The sequence below is a fragment of the Aphelocoma coerulescens genome, unplaced genomic scaffold, assembly GCF_041296385.1.
Source record: "Aphelocoma coerulescens isolate FSJ_1873_10779 unplaced genomic scaffold, UR_Acoe_1.0 HiC_scaffold_70, whole genome shotgun sequence".
NCBI lineage: Eukaryota > Metazoa > Chordata > Aves > Passeriformes > Corvidae > Aphelocoma > Aphelocoma coerulescens.
In genome coordinates, this window is record NW_027184055.1 from 1,198,334 (window position 1) to 1,211,124 (window position 12,791).

The 12,791-nt window shown below is 58.7% G+C and overlaps 2 pseudogenes; one reads left to right on the forward strand and one right to left on the reverse strand.

Moving 5' to 3' along the window:
• LOC138102326 (zinc finger protein 850-like) overlaps positions 1-12,791 on the reverse strand; it is a 1,260,715-nt pseudogene that overhangs the window by 631,181 nt on the left and 616,743 nt on the right.
• LOC138102317 (zinc finger protein 551-like) lies at positions 2,634-7,446 on the forward strand (annotated as a pseudogene).

A 12,791-nucleotide genomic window follows, 5' to 3' on the forward strand; every position in this document is an offset into this window, starting at 1 on the left:
AAACAGGGGTGCAGCGGCTGGGATAGGAGGATACCCGGGACAGGGGGTGCAGGGGGTGTTGGTGCAGGATGAGGGGTGCAGGGGATTCCCAGTGCCCAGGAATGGGGATTCAAGGGGGTCTCAAGGTAAAGGAAAAGGGGGGCTCCCTAAAGCCCCCTCCCGCAGGGGCACGAACTGGGTCAGGAGCTCTAGGAGAGTGAAAAGGGGGCGACCACGGTATAGGAGCAATTCTGGGAGGGGCTCAAGCGCTCCTGGCGGGACACGACCCCCGGGGATCCCCCCTCACCTCCTCCCGCAGGTGGAGGCCGAGCCCCAGCCCAGGAGGACGAAGCCCAACACGAAGCCCCCGGCCCCCGTCAGCATCTTGGGGGGCGTCCGGCGGCAGCTCCGGGGGTGGGAGGGGCAGGATCCGGGAAACGGCGGCGGCTGCCGGGAAGGGACCGGGACGGACTGGGACAGGCTGGGATGGACTGGGACAGACTGGGACACCGGCATACACCAGGACCAGAACCAGGACCGGAACCCACTGGGACCAGAACTGGGTAACAGAGGTCACACTGCGAGCAACAGGGACCACTCTGAGGGAGACTGGGAGAAACTGGGAGCGTGCTGAGTGCAGCTGGCAGCAGCTGGGAGTGGCTGGGAGCGTGCGGGAACAAACTGGGCGAACATGGAACACCCGGGGGACGCGGAACAGCCGAGGGACACGGGATGTCCACGGACCGTGGAAGGTCCAAGGAACGCTGAGCGTCGCTGCCGCGGCTGGAAAAGCTTGAATGGAGTTTTTATGCCGTGACGTTCCCGGGAGCAGCGGCAGCTCCGCGCCCCCAGCCCGGGGGTGGGAGCAGGGGAGCCGCGGGCAGCACCTTCGGGGCACAGCCGGGGGCTGGGGGGCTCCTCCCCGCAGTTCATTTCCTCTCCCCTCCATTCACATTTTCTCCCCAGAATTGAAGTGTTTCTCGCCCCTATTAAACTGTTCTCCCCAATTAAGCCCTGAGGCCCCTCCGATTGAGACCTTCTGGAAAGAGCAGCGGGAAGACTTCAAAAATCCATCATTATTTCGTTGGTTTCAGAGGGAGAACCGGTAGGACAGCATCGCACCACAAACCTCCGGGAAGGAAACAAAGGCTGTGGGGGGGAAATAGAGAAAAAAACCCGATATAATAGAAGAAGAAAAAAAAAAGGAAAAAAAAAAGAAACTAAGAATAAAAGAAAAAGAATGAGTATGATAGATTATAAAATAAAATGGCATAAAATAAATATGAAAGAAGAAAATAACGGCAGAGCTCATTCCGTTGCGACTTCGGGTCTCTTCTCCGAGCTCCGAGCTGGGTCTGAGCCAGGAGCCGGTGGGCTGGGAGAGACATCGCTGCTGAGGGGCTGAATATTTCCGAAACTAAAGGATCAAGGGACAGCTTGAGGTTCCAGCAGACCCCGCGCACACGTTCGATTCCCTCATTTCAAGCTGAAAGCTCAGCTCCACTTGTGACTCTGCTTTGTGGCGATGAATGGAAACATTCCCCGCAATTCCCGTCCAAAGAGCCCGGCAAGGTTCGCGTCGGGAGAGCTCCCTCGGGGCAGCCCCGGCTCCTGCCCTGCTTGAGTCCCTCTCGAGCCCGCTGTGGTTTCCAGCTGCTTCGCTCCGGCTGCCCCAAATGCCCGTGAATTGCACGGAACTGGAACAGATGCGAGTCCTCGTGGCTCGGGCTAAGGGCAGGGAGAGGTCACTGAGGGATCGCCATCGCGGCCACAAGAGCCCCGACGTGGGGAATGAACTGGATTTGGGACGGAGCGGATCAGAACAGGAGAGTGAGGAGGAAAATAAACCCTGGAACAGAACTTTCCCCCGACCTCTTTCTCCTTGCCGGAGTTCACTTTATGCCCGGCTCCTCCCTGCTGTGCCCAGCGGGGCAGGGAGAAGGGATGGGAGTCGCGCTCAGTTCGTGCCGCTGCTTCCCCTCGGGGACAGGAATCCTTCCCTGCTCCGGCGCGGGGTCCCTCCCATGGGGTCAGTCCCTGCCCTGGCCAGCGGGGGTCCGTCCCATGGGGTCAGTCCCTGCCCTGGCCAGCGGGGGTCCCTCCCATGGGGTCAGTCCCTGCCCTGGCCAGCGGGGGGTCCCTCCCATGGGGTCTGTCCCTGCCCTGGCCAGCGGGGGTCCCTCCCATGGGGTCAGTCCCTGCCCTGGCCAGCGGGGGGTCCCTCCCATGGGGTCAGTCCCTGCCCTGGCCAGCGGGGGGTCCCTCCCCAGCCGTGCGGTCACTCCCCGGCCTGGCCCTGAGGCGCGGGGCAGTCGCGGGGCAGCCGCGCTCCGGCCCCGTCAGCGGCAGCGCCCCTTCGTGCCGGGCAGGAGCGGCAGAAGGAGCCGGGCGGCGGCGGGGGCTGAACCCCGGCAGCAGCGAGGAGGAAGAAGAGGAAGAAGAGGAAGAAGAGGAAGAAGAGGAAGAGGAAGAAGAGGAAGAAGAGGAAGAAGAGGAAGAAGAGGAAGAAGAGGAAGAAGAGGAAGAAGAGGAAGGGGCCGGGGCCGCCTGCGGTGTCCGATCCCCGGCAGCAGCGGGGAGGCCTCGGGCAGCGGCGGCGGGCGGGGCCCTTTGGAGCCGCCCCGAGGGCTCGGTGCCGCCCCGGGCCCCTGAAGGAGCCGCTCGGCGGGACGGGCGAGCTGGGAACGAGAGAAAACGCCGAGAAAAGAAGAAAATCCGATCAAAGAGCCGCACCGAGGGGCGTCTCCGCCGGCCCGTGGCACTGAAGGAGCTGCACCGAGAGACCAGCGAGGAGCCCGGCGGTGAAAGAGCCGCAGCGGAGGGCGTGGGATGGGAGGTGCGAATGGAGTAAAATATAGAGATTAGAAGGAAAAATTATAAAAGAGCCGCACCCGGAGAGGCCGCTGCGCAGCGACTAAGAAAGCAGCACCGGGGGGTTCCGGGGCTTGTTCCCGTCAGCTCCGCTCAGCCCTCGGGCACCGGGGGGTTCCGGGGCTTGTTCCCGTCAGCTCCGCTCAGCCCTCGGGCACCGGGGGGTTCCGGGGCTTGTTCCCGTCAGCTCCGCTCAGCCCTCGGGCACCGGGGGGTTCCGGGGCTTGTTCCCGTCAGCTCCGCTCAGCCCTCGGGCACCGCGCTGGGGCCCCGCGCACTTTTCCAGCCCGGCCGCCCCCACGGGCCGGGCCCCGCGGCTCCCGCTGCCGCCGCCTCGGCCCCGCCGAGCCCAGAAACCCCGGAAAATCGCTCCCATGCACTAAAGAACCTTTCCGTGCGCAGCCAGGGGCGCAGAGGGGGGATCCTTATGAAGTCCCCTCCCCTCAGTCCCTCCTGGCACGGCCGGGCATTAGCGCAGCTCCCGGGGCTGTGTCCCGGCACCGGCTGCTGCCACAGGGCACGGGGCTGCCGCGCTCGGGCATTAAACGCGACAGATTTGGGGAGCAGGGACAGCCAGAGAAAGCCTCGGGGAGCCCTCGGGAGCCTGGAGCTGCCCGAGGGGCACAAAGGATGCCCTGGACACAGCGATGGCCCCAGCAGCGGCTCTGCCCCCCAGCACGGGGCTGTGTCCCAGACCCCCCGCTCCAGCCCGAGGTTTGGGGGCGGCAGCGGAGCTGCTGGACGGAGGACGGCTGGAGGAGCAGGAGCGGGAGGAAGAGGAGGGATAAAGGGGAAGGGCGGGAGGAAGAGGCGGGCCAGAGGGCGCAGGAAGAGGAGCCTCCATGTGCATCCATCGCTCTCTGTGTCCGCATCTCTCGGCCTCGGGAACACCGCTCCCCCCATCCCGCAGGTGACCGGGGAGGGGCAGCTCGCCCCAAATATCTTGGGCGGTGCCTGGGGTTGTTTTGGGAGAGGGGATTTTTGGAGCTTGGAGGATTCCAGCACCGAGCCCCAAATATCTTTGTTGGTTCCTGGGGAAGGGGGGTTTGGTGGGGCAGGGGGGGAGGCGGATGTTTGGATCTTGCAGGGCTCCGAATGTGAGTCGCAAATGCCCCTTGGGGGATATTGGGGAGCCCCCGGCACGCGGGGTTTTGGGAGTCCCGGTGGCGGCTGCCGGGAGAAATGGGATGGGGCGGGATGGGGCCCGGGAAGGGTGGGATGTGGATTGGGGTGTGGGATGAAGTGTGGCGGAGGGGGATGGGCGGGATGGGGCCTGGGATGAGGCAGGCGAAGGTTGGGGATGATGAGGCCGGGGGGACCCCAGTCCTCAGGGGCCTGCGGGGTATCCGCCAGCTCCGAGGGAGTTTTGGGGCACCCCTAATCCTGAGGGGGCGGTGCTGGCAGCGGGGGACACGTGGCTCCGGCACCTCTGGCCCCAGCTGAGCCCCCAGCGCCCCCCGGAGCGGAATTTGGGGAGGGGGAGGTGGGGGCAGCCAGGCCGGGCCCCCCCGCGCTGTCCCGGCGGGGGCCGAGTGCGGGCGGGAGCCCCGCGGGGCCCGGCCCTGCCCGGGCACGGCTGATGCCGCCCGCCCGCGCTCCGCACTGGTCCGGACTGGTGCTCCCAGTGCCGTGCGGGGCGGGGCCGCTCTGGGGACCCCCCAGGGCACAGCGCGGCTGCTTTGGGGCTGTCGGCAGCGCCCGGCGCTGGGCATGGGGCGTGTGGGGGCAGCTGGGGCCGCACTGGTGGCACTGGTGGTGCTGGGAGCCCCCCCGGGCGCGGGGTGAGCGGTGAGAAGGGGGGCGGGTCTGGGACCCCAAATTGAGCGAAATGGGGAATGGAACCCCCAAAGTGAGCAGGAGGGGCCTGGAACCCCCAAAACCAAGGCCGGGGGAGGGGAGGTGGTGATTAGGGATGGGGAATGTGCAGAAGGGGGGGGTGGGGGGAAGAGGGGGCTGGGACCCCCAAGCAAAGCGGGGTGGGGATGGGACACCCAAATTGAGCTGGAATGGGGCTATGGATTGGGGGAACGCTGAGAATGGGGAGGAGAGGGGAGGGAAAGGTGGGGTTGGGACAGCAGAAGAGCAGTTCCATGGGGGTGCAGCTCTATCCCCCAGCACCTGAGCCCTGGAGCGATTCCCTGGGGCTCTGGGGAAGGGAGGGATCCGCACTGGGGGGGTCCCCAACCCCCCTGTCCATCCCTGGGGCTGATCGGGGGCTCCCCCCACACAGCAGCCGGTGCTGGGGCAGCCGTGGGACAGAGGGGGTGGGAAAGGGGGGGCAGGGTGGGAGTGGAGGAGGAGCGGGAGGAAGAGGAGGGAGAGAGGAGGAGGAGGAGCTGGAGAAGCACGAGGTTCCTCCGCCCGCCCACTGTGTCCACAGCACCCCCAGCCCCGGTAGCATCTTCCCCCCCATCCTGCAGGTGAGCGGGGAGGGGGAGCTCACCCCAAATCTATCGGGGGTCAGCAGGAGGGTTTTTTTTGGAGGGGTGTTTGGAGCTTGCAGATTCTGGAATCGAGCCCCAGATGTCCTTGCATGTCCCTGGGAGGGATTTTTTGGGCCAGAGTGGATATGTGGATCTTGCAGGACTCCAAAGCTGAGCCATAATTGCCCCTTGGGGGTTTTGGGGAGTCCATGTGAGGATTGCCCGGTCCTGGCGGGGTTGGACATTGGGTTTGGGGATCCCCAGGAGAGCTGGGGGCTGGAACACGGGACCCCTGGAGAGGGGAGAGCAGAGAGGGACGATACCAGAGCTGGGGGACCCCCAAGAGCCTGGAGGGGTGGGGGGGCCTGGAGGTGAGGCAGGGCTGGGACCCCTCAGCCCTAAAAGGGGGAGTGAGGAGAGGGGGGAGCCCCAAGTGCCTGGGGTGGAGGGAGGCTGAAGAGGGGACCCTGGGACCTCTGGGAGCCAAAGCAGAATTGGGAAAAAAGGGACCTGTGGGACCCCCAAAACCCCCCAGCATCCCTAAGCAGGACCCCAGAGAGGGGGATCCCCAGGACCCCCGGGACCCCCAGCAGCCCTGACAAGGGGGACCCCCAGAACCCCAAAGTGAGGAGACTGGAAAGGGGGAACTCCTGGAGGCCGTTTTTGGTATCAGTCTTGATTTTTTGTTGGTTTTATGGACACCAGGTACCCGGTGAGTTCCAGAGCTGGACTTGGGCAGGAGGACCCCCCAACACAACACACTCATCCCTTGTTTCTCCCCAAACCAGGATTTCCCATTCCCAACCCTTGGCCAGATGGAGGAGGAGGCTGTGAGGAAGAGGAAGGAGCCCCAGGACCCCCAGGCAGGTGAGGAGGAAGTCAGTGCCCCTTTCCCCCTCTCTCCTGCTCCATCTCCCAGCCCAGCATCGCCCCCGGCTGCAGGACAACCCCGCTGCCGACGCCGTCCTGCCGGGGACGGACTGGGGGGATCTCCTTCCCCTTCCCTGTGGCACGGAGGCAAATCCCATCCTCTCCTTGTCCTTCCTCCCCAGACAAGGAGCTGAGGACAGAGCCCAGGGAGGACAAATCCCCGCGGCAGAACCTGGTGGAAGAGGCCGTTTTGAGCGGCTCCACAGCTCAGGAATCCAACAGGGAGGAAAAGCCCCGGAGATCCCACAGGAGGAGGGGCTGCAAACGCAGCCCAGGGTGCTCTGAGGAGGAAAGACCCACCCTGTGCCGGGAAGGCGGCCGGAGATCCAGCCAGAGGCCAGAGCTGGTGGTTCATGAGCAGCTTCACGATGGGGAGAAGCCCCACAAGTGTGGGGAATGTGGGAGGAGCTTCAGGTGGAGCTCCCACCTGATCAACCACCAGATGATCCACAGTGGGGAGAGGCCCTATGAGTGTGGGGAATGTGGGAACAGCTTCAGGTACAGCTCCAGCCTGATCCGCCACCAGCGCATCCACACTGGGGAGAGGCCCTACGAGTGTGGGGAATGTGGGGAGAGCTTCAGGTACAGCTCTGACCTGATCCGCCACCGGCTCATCCACACCGGGGAGAGGCCCTACGAGTGTCCTGAGTGTGAGAAGAGGTTTCAGACCAGCTCCAGTCTCCTCCTGCACCAGCGGATTCACACGGATGAGAGGCCCTTCCGCTGCCCCGACTGCAGGAAGGGCTTCAAACAAAACTCCCACCTCATCACCCACCGGCGCATCCACACCAGGGAGAGGCCCTACGAGTGTCCCCAGTGTGGGAAGAGCTTCTCAGAGAGCTCCTCCTTGATCGTCCACCAGCACATCCACACTGGGGAGAGGCCCTACGAGTGTCCCCAGTGTGGGAAGAGGTTTCAGACCAGCTCCACTCTCCTCCGGCACCAGCGGATTCACACGGATGAGAGGCCCTTCCGCTGCCCTGACTGCAGGAAGGGCTTCAACCGCAACTCCACCCTCGTCACCCACCGGCGCATCCACACCGGGGAGAGGCCCTACGAGTGTCCCCAGTGTGGGAAGAGCTTCTCCAGGAGCTCTCACTTGACCCGACACCAACGGAGGCACCGCTAAGGGAAGCCCTGCGAGTGCCCCGACTGCGGGAAGAGCTTTGTCCTCTGCTCCAACTCCATCTCCCGTCAGAGGACCCACGTTTGGCAGAGCCTTGGTGACCCACATTCCCTGTGATCCAGGTTGGGAAGACCCCTGGCTGGTGCTCTCCACGTTCTCCTGGATCCCTGTAGGCACCTGTGTGAACGCAGGGGCAGGAACATCCATCGGGACTCAGATCAACATTGGAAATACATTGGGAAGAGCTGATTTTTTACCTTTACACCCTAAAATTTTCATCTGTTCTGTCCAATTGTTTCTTCTGGTGGTATCAAGCAACCCTGGATGATCTTGGAGATCTCTTGCAGCCTAAGTAATTTCTGTGTTAATCCCACTGAAACAACCAAAATTGGGGTAGAAATAAAGAAATTAAACAAAGAGATCTAAAGCGGCACCATTTTACCCGAATTTGGGGGTGAATTTGGGGTTCAGGGGAATATTCGGGAGGATCTGAGTGTTGTGAAGCCACGAAGCCAGGCAGACTGGGGCCACAATCTCACAGTTGTGCTGGCAGAACGTGTCCACCTGAGCCCATCTATTCTACAGGAATTCTGGTTGTCTGTCCCAGTCCCTGCTCTGGGTCTCTCCCTTTGGGGTGTGACCTCCAAAGTGCCCAAATCACTGCTGAAGTGCCCGAGCTGCTCTGGGCTGTGGATGTTCCTGTCCCCCAGCCTGTCCTGGTCGGTGCCGGGGGGGTGGAGAGGGTCTGGGGGTGCCTTGGGGGACTGGGAGGGGCTTTTGTGGGCCTTGGAGCCACTTATGGTGCTGGGACGGGCTTTGGGGGGCTTTTGGGGCCGTCTGTGAAGGAGTTTTGGGGTGGGTGCAGGGGTGTGTGGCTTGGAGGGAACTTGGGTGGGTGTTGGGGGAGATGGGAAGGGGATTTGGTGGCTTTTGGGGCCATTTCTATTGCAGGGAGTGGTTGGGGGAGTCCTGGCTGGGAGCTGTGGTGTGGTTTGAGGGGTCTGGTAGTGGCTGTGGGGCTGGGAGGGGCTTTTAGGGCCTCTCTCCCAGACCCCAAAGCTGCCACCAGACCCCACCCCCAAGATGCTGCTGGGGGTCAGGGGCTCCATGTTGGGGTTCATCCTCCTGGCACTGCAGGAGAAGGTGAGGGGGGGTCCCCAGGGGCCGTGTGTGTCCCCTCAGAGCGTGTGTGACCCCCCCATCCCGGTGTCACCCCCTTTTCCCTGCCCACAGGGCTCCTGAGCCAGCCCCTGCTGCCCCGGGAGGGAATTTGGGGAGGGGGCAGAGGGGGTGCGCAGCCCCCGCCGGGGGATGACCCCGGCCCAGCGCCCTTCGTTCAGCACCGAGCTGGGCTTGGGGCCGCAGGAGGAAGAGGCCGATGGGAAGCAGATCCTGCAGGGGGGACAGGGCTTGGGCTCAGGGCAAGGTCCTGCCCTGCACACCTGGCTCAGGTGTGAGCCTGCCCCGGGAAGGGAGCGGGACATTCCCATCCCCACGCATCAGGGCTGGGAGCAGGAAAAAGGAAGGAAAAAGATGAAAGACCGAAGAAAGAAAGAAAGTTAAAAGAAATCAAGATGGAACCCTTGTGCCACTACGGGACCTTGTGCAGCCAAGGAGAGCATTGTGAGAGTGCGGGGCCATGGAACCAAGGGACCATTGTGACCTTGTGGGGCCTCATGGACTCAAGGGACCATTGCCACACTGTGGGGCCTCATGGAATGAAGGGTCCATTGTGACACTGCAGAACCAAGGACACCATGGTTACACTGCGGGGCCCATGGAACCAAGGCACCATTGGGACACCCCGTGGCCTCATCCTCTTGAATTTCAGCAGATCTGAGGGATGGCAGCACCTGCAGGCAGCACTGAAGGGTTCTGGGGAGAACCTTTGATCCCTGCTCCAAAGGAAATCAGAGAAAGACCCCTGGTAAGATAAAGGCACCTTTTCCTTTTCCTTTTCCTTTCCCTTTCCCTTTTCCTTTCCCTTTCCCTTTCCCTTTCCCTTTCCCTTTCCCTTTCCCTTTCCCTTGTTTAAACTGTTGACCTGCCTGTAAGGTGCAGCAAAAGCTTTGCCAGGTTTGGTTCAAGGTACCCAAGGTTGGAACAGGGAAGTGTTTGAGTCTCTTCTAAGAGAAGGTTTGCAGTCTTTGTGCCATGACTGCCTGGGATCCATGGAACAAGTGTGTTCTGGCAGACTCTGGGACCTCCACAGCAATCCCATGCAGGAGCCAGCACTGGACCTGCACCCTGGTGGGAGCAGCGTGGTACGGATGGGAAACGGGCAGCTGGGTGTGCAGTGGCAACCTCGAGCCAGGTCATAGAAGCCCAGGCTTTAGCTTTGAACACAGCAGCACAAAAAGCAGAATGAATGACCTTTCCTAGAAATCACTGAAGGAAAAAGGGTGAACATACGGACTGATTTGAAATCTGGGTTTGGAATAATACACGCCCAGGGAGCCACGTGGAAGGAAAGGGCACAGAGGTCTCCAGTGAGTACAAAAAGAAATCAGTCACCTACTGCAGAGTGTGCCAAAGCCAAAAGAAGTGGCCCTGATGCCCTTGTAAAGCCCATGGGTTTGGAGACTCCCCAGTTAATCCAGGGAATCCATTGGCTGACCAAACAGCTCAAGAGGGTGCTGAAAAAGCTCTCCTTGCACTAATACCTGGCAAAAACTGGAATGTTCTGCAACAAAAACCACATTCCAGTGATCAGGACAGGCAGTCAGCCCCAGCAGCAGCAGCTATGGAAAATCCCAGCAGGTGATTGGTAACCCCGTGTGGGCAGGTAATTGTAGCTCCACAATTAACGTATAATGGAACTAAAACATCAGGAAACATGTCGGGAAAGGCGCGGGAGACGAGCTCATGATTTCATGATCGGCAAGCCTCGATTTTATTGTCTTTTCATCTCTTATTTATACAACACTTAAACAGCTCATACATATTGCAAAACCTGAGCTCATGATTGCTCATCTTCTCTCGTGGGAACAACATACCCCGCGGCGATGGTTTCCTCATTCCAGTCTGCTCTGGCTTGTGTCCTGTTGGACACCCTGTTGATAAGAAACCCCTTTTCCCACGACAGGCTGACTCCTACATCCTGCAAGGCTCTATCTTATCATGTCCTCTGCTGCGCAGCCATTCCTCAGATAAGCTCTCTACACTTCCCCCGTTTTCTTTATGCGCTATCATGCTCAGAGTTGTTGTTTTTAGCAGTACCCTCTTGATACAAGTTAGAGCGCAGCTGAACAGGACTAATCCTACCAAAACCATGATCAATAAGAGAAACAATGTTTTTACCATGCTTCTTACCCAACCACCCAATCCCAGTTCACTGACCAGCCCATCTAGGCCAAAGAAACCTGTATCTTTCTTAATTTTTTGAGAGTGATTTATAAGCTGTTGAATCTCTGCATGAATAGAGCGAGAATGATCATTTAGATCCATGCAGCATAATCCCTCAAATTCTTCACACCCGTGTCCATGAACTAACAACAGAAAATCAATAGCAGTCCTATTTTGTAATACAGCATGTTGGACTGTGCTTAAATCATCTGCTAGCGCGGACAGTACTCTACTTGTTCCATTTGCTTGCTTCACTACCCAGCAGCTTAATCTCTCTATATTGCGATGAGCTCGAGCTGCTTTCCTTGTCCTTTTTCCGGCGTCTGTGAATGCAGTAATGGAATTGTGGATAGGCTTATCTTCTCGCAAGGGTTTTGAAATCCAGTTCCATGCTCCTATCCACTGTAATGCCTTGGGAAACAGGGGACCGGTCTGAATTTTGGCTCCTGAGGACAACAGCGCTTCCGTGAGTAATGAAGAATTTAGCAAGTACCAGTCGAAGGCAGGTTTTTCCATTGGGAGATTGATGCACTCAGGTTCTTGTCCTCCAATTTCCAAAATGCGCAAACGTCTTTTCTTAATTAAATTAGCCAAATTTTCAAGTTTTGTGGTAATAGTTTTTCGTTGCTGCAACTGTGGTGATATCCATTCTAAAACTGTCAGCTCCCCCGTTTTCTTTAGCTGCGTAATTGCGCCGAGAAGGTGAGTTTCAGAATTCCAAATAGTAAGAGAGAGGGGGATGTCTGGATTAAGACGCGAAACAAAACCGTCTGTGATACAGGTGGTGATTTGTTGTAGAGCTTCTCGCTGCTGCGGCGTTAGGTGTACCAGTGCGCATGGGTCTGATCCTTTTAGTAAGGGACGGAGCTGGTCTAAAAGAACATTAGGGATTCCTACTATTGGCTTCAACCACTGCAGATCACCTAACAGTTTTTGAGCGTCATTTAAAGTGGTGATTGAGGCTTGGATATGTAGTTTTTGAGGCTTCACTCTTTGATTGGTGATGACCCATCCTAAATACTTCCACGGGGAGGATATTTGAATTTTGTTAGCAGCTATTCCATTCTTGAAGAGAGGAGGTAATAAGCTGAATTTCTGTTTGGTCAAAAGGCTCCTTCTGCGCAAACAAAATATCATCCATATAATGATAAATGATGGTCTGAGGTAACTTTTGTCGCAGTGGTTGCAATGCTGCATCGACATACAATTGACATATGGTGGGAGAGTTGCGCATTCCCTGCGGCAATACGGTCCACTCAAAACGTTTGTCTGGTTCACCACGATTAAGAGCAGGCAATGAAAAGGCAAATTGCTTCGTATCATCTGGATGTAGTGGAATTGTGAAAAAGCAATCTTTCAAGTCAATAATAAGAAGAGGCCAATCTTGTGGCAACATTGCTGGATTAGGGAGTCCTGGCTGCAGCGCTCCCATAGGCTCCATACGAGCATTGACAGTTCGAAGGTCTTGTAGCAGACGAAACGTGCCATTCTTCTTTTGGATGACAAAAATTGGGGTGTTCCATGGGCTTGTCGACGGCTTAAGATGTCCTTGTTGAAGCTGCTCATTGACTAGAGCGTGTGCTTGAAGCAGATTTTCCCGTTTTAAAGGCCATTGCTTAACCACCACAGGGTTATTGTCAGTCCATCTTAGTGGCAGCGGGAAATTCCAAGCAACGGCCCTTAGCAGAAATGGCGATCATCAGTAAGCACAAAACCCATTTGGGCCAATACATCTCTTCCGAGGAGGCAGTCAACTGTGCGGGGTAGAGGGGCGATAGAAAAAGTTGTGGTAGTTTTCTTGCCCTCAATTTCTACAGTTATCAGCGGAGATTTGTGTGCTAGTTTCATTCCTCCGACACCAGTGATGGCTGTCATTGCTGGCAGAAGAGGCCAATGTGAGGGCCATGTGTTCACATCGACAATGCTGGAGTCTGCCCCTGTGTCTAGGAGGCTCTGTAACGTGATTGTTTCTCCTTTATAGGTTAGGGCACACGGCTTCCGTGGACGGCTATTAAGATCGATGGTGAGCAAGGTTAGTTCCCCAGTTGAGCCGCAGCCTGTATGAGCGTTTGGTTGAGCCTGCAAGGGTTGCATGCCTTGTGTGGCTTGAGGCAAAG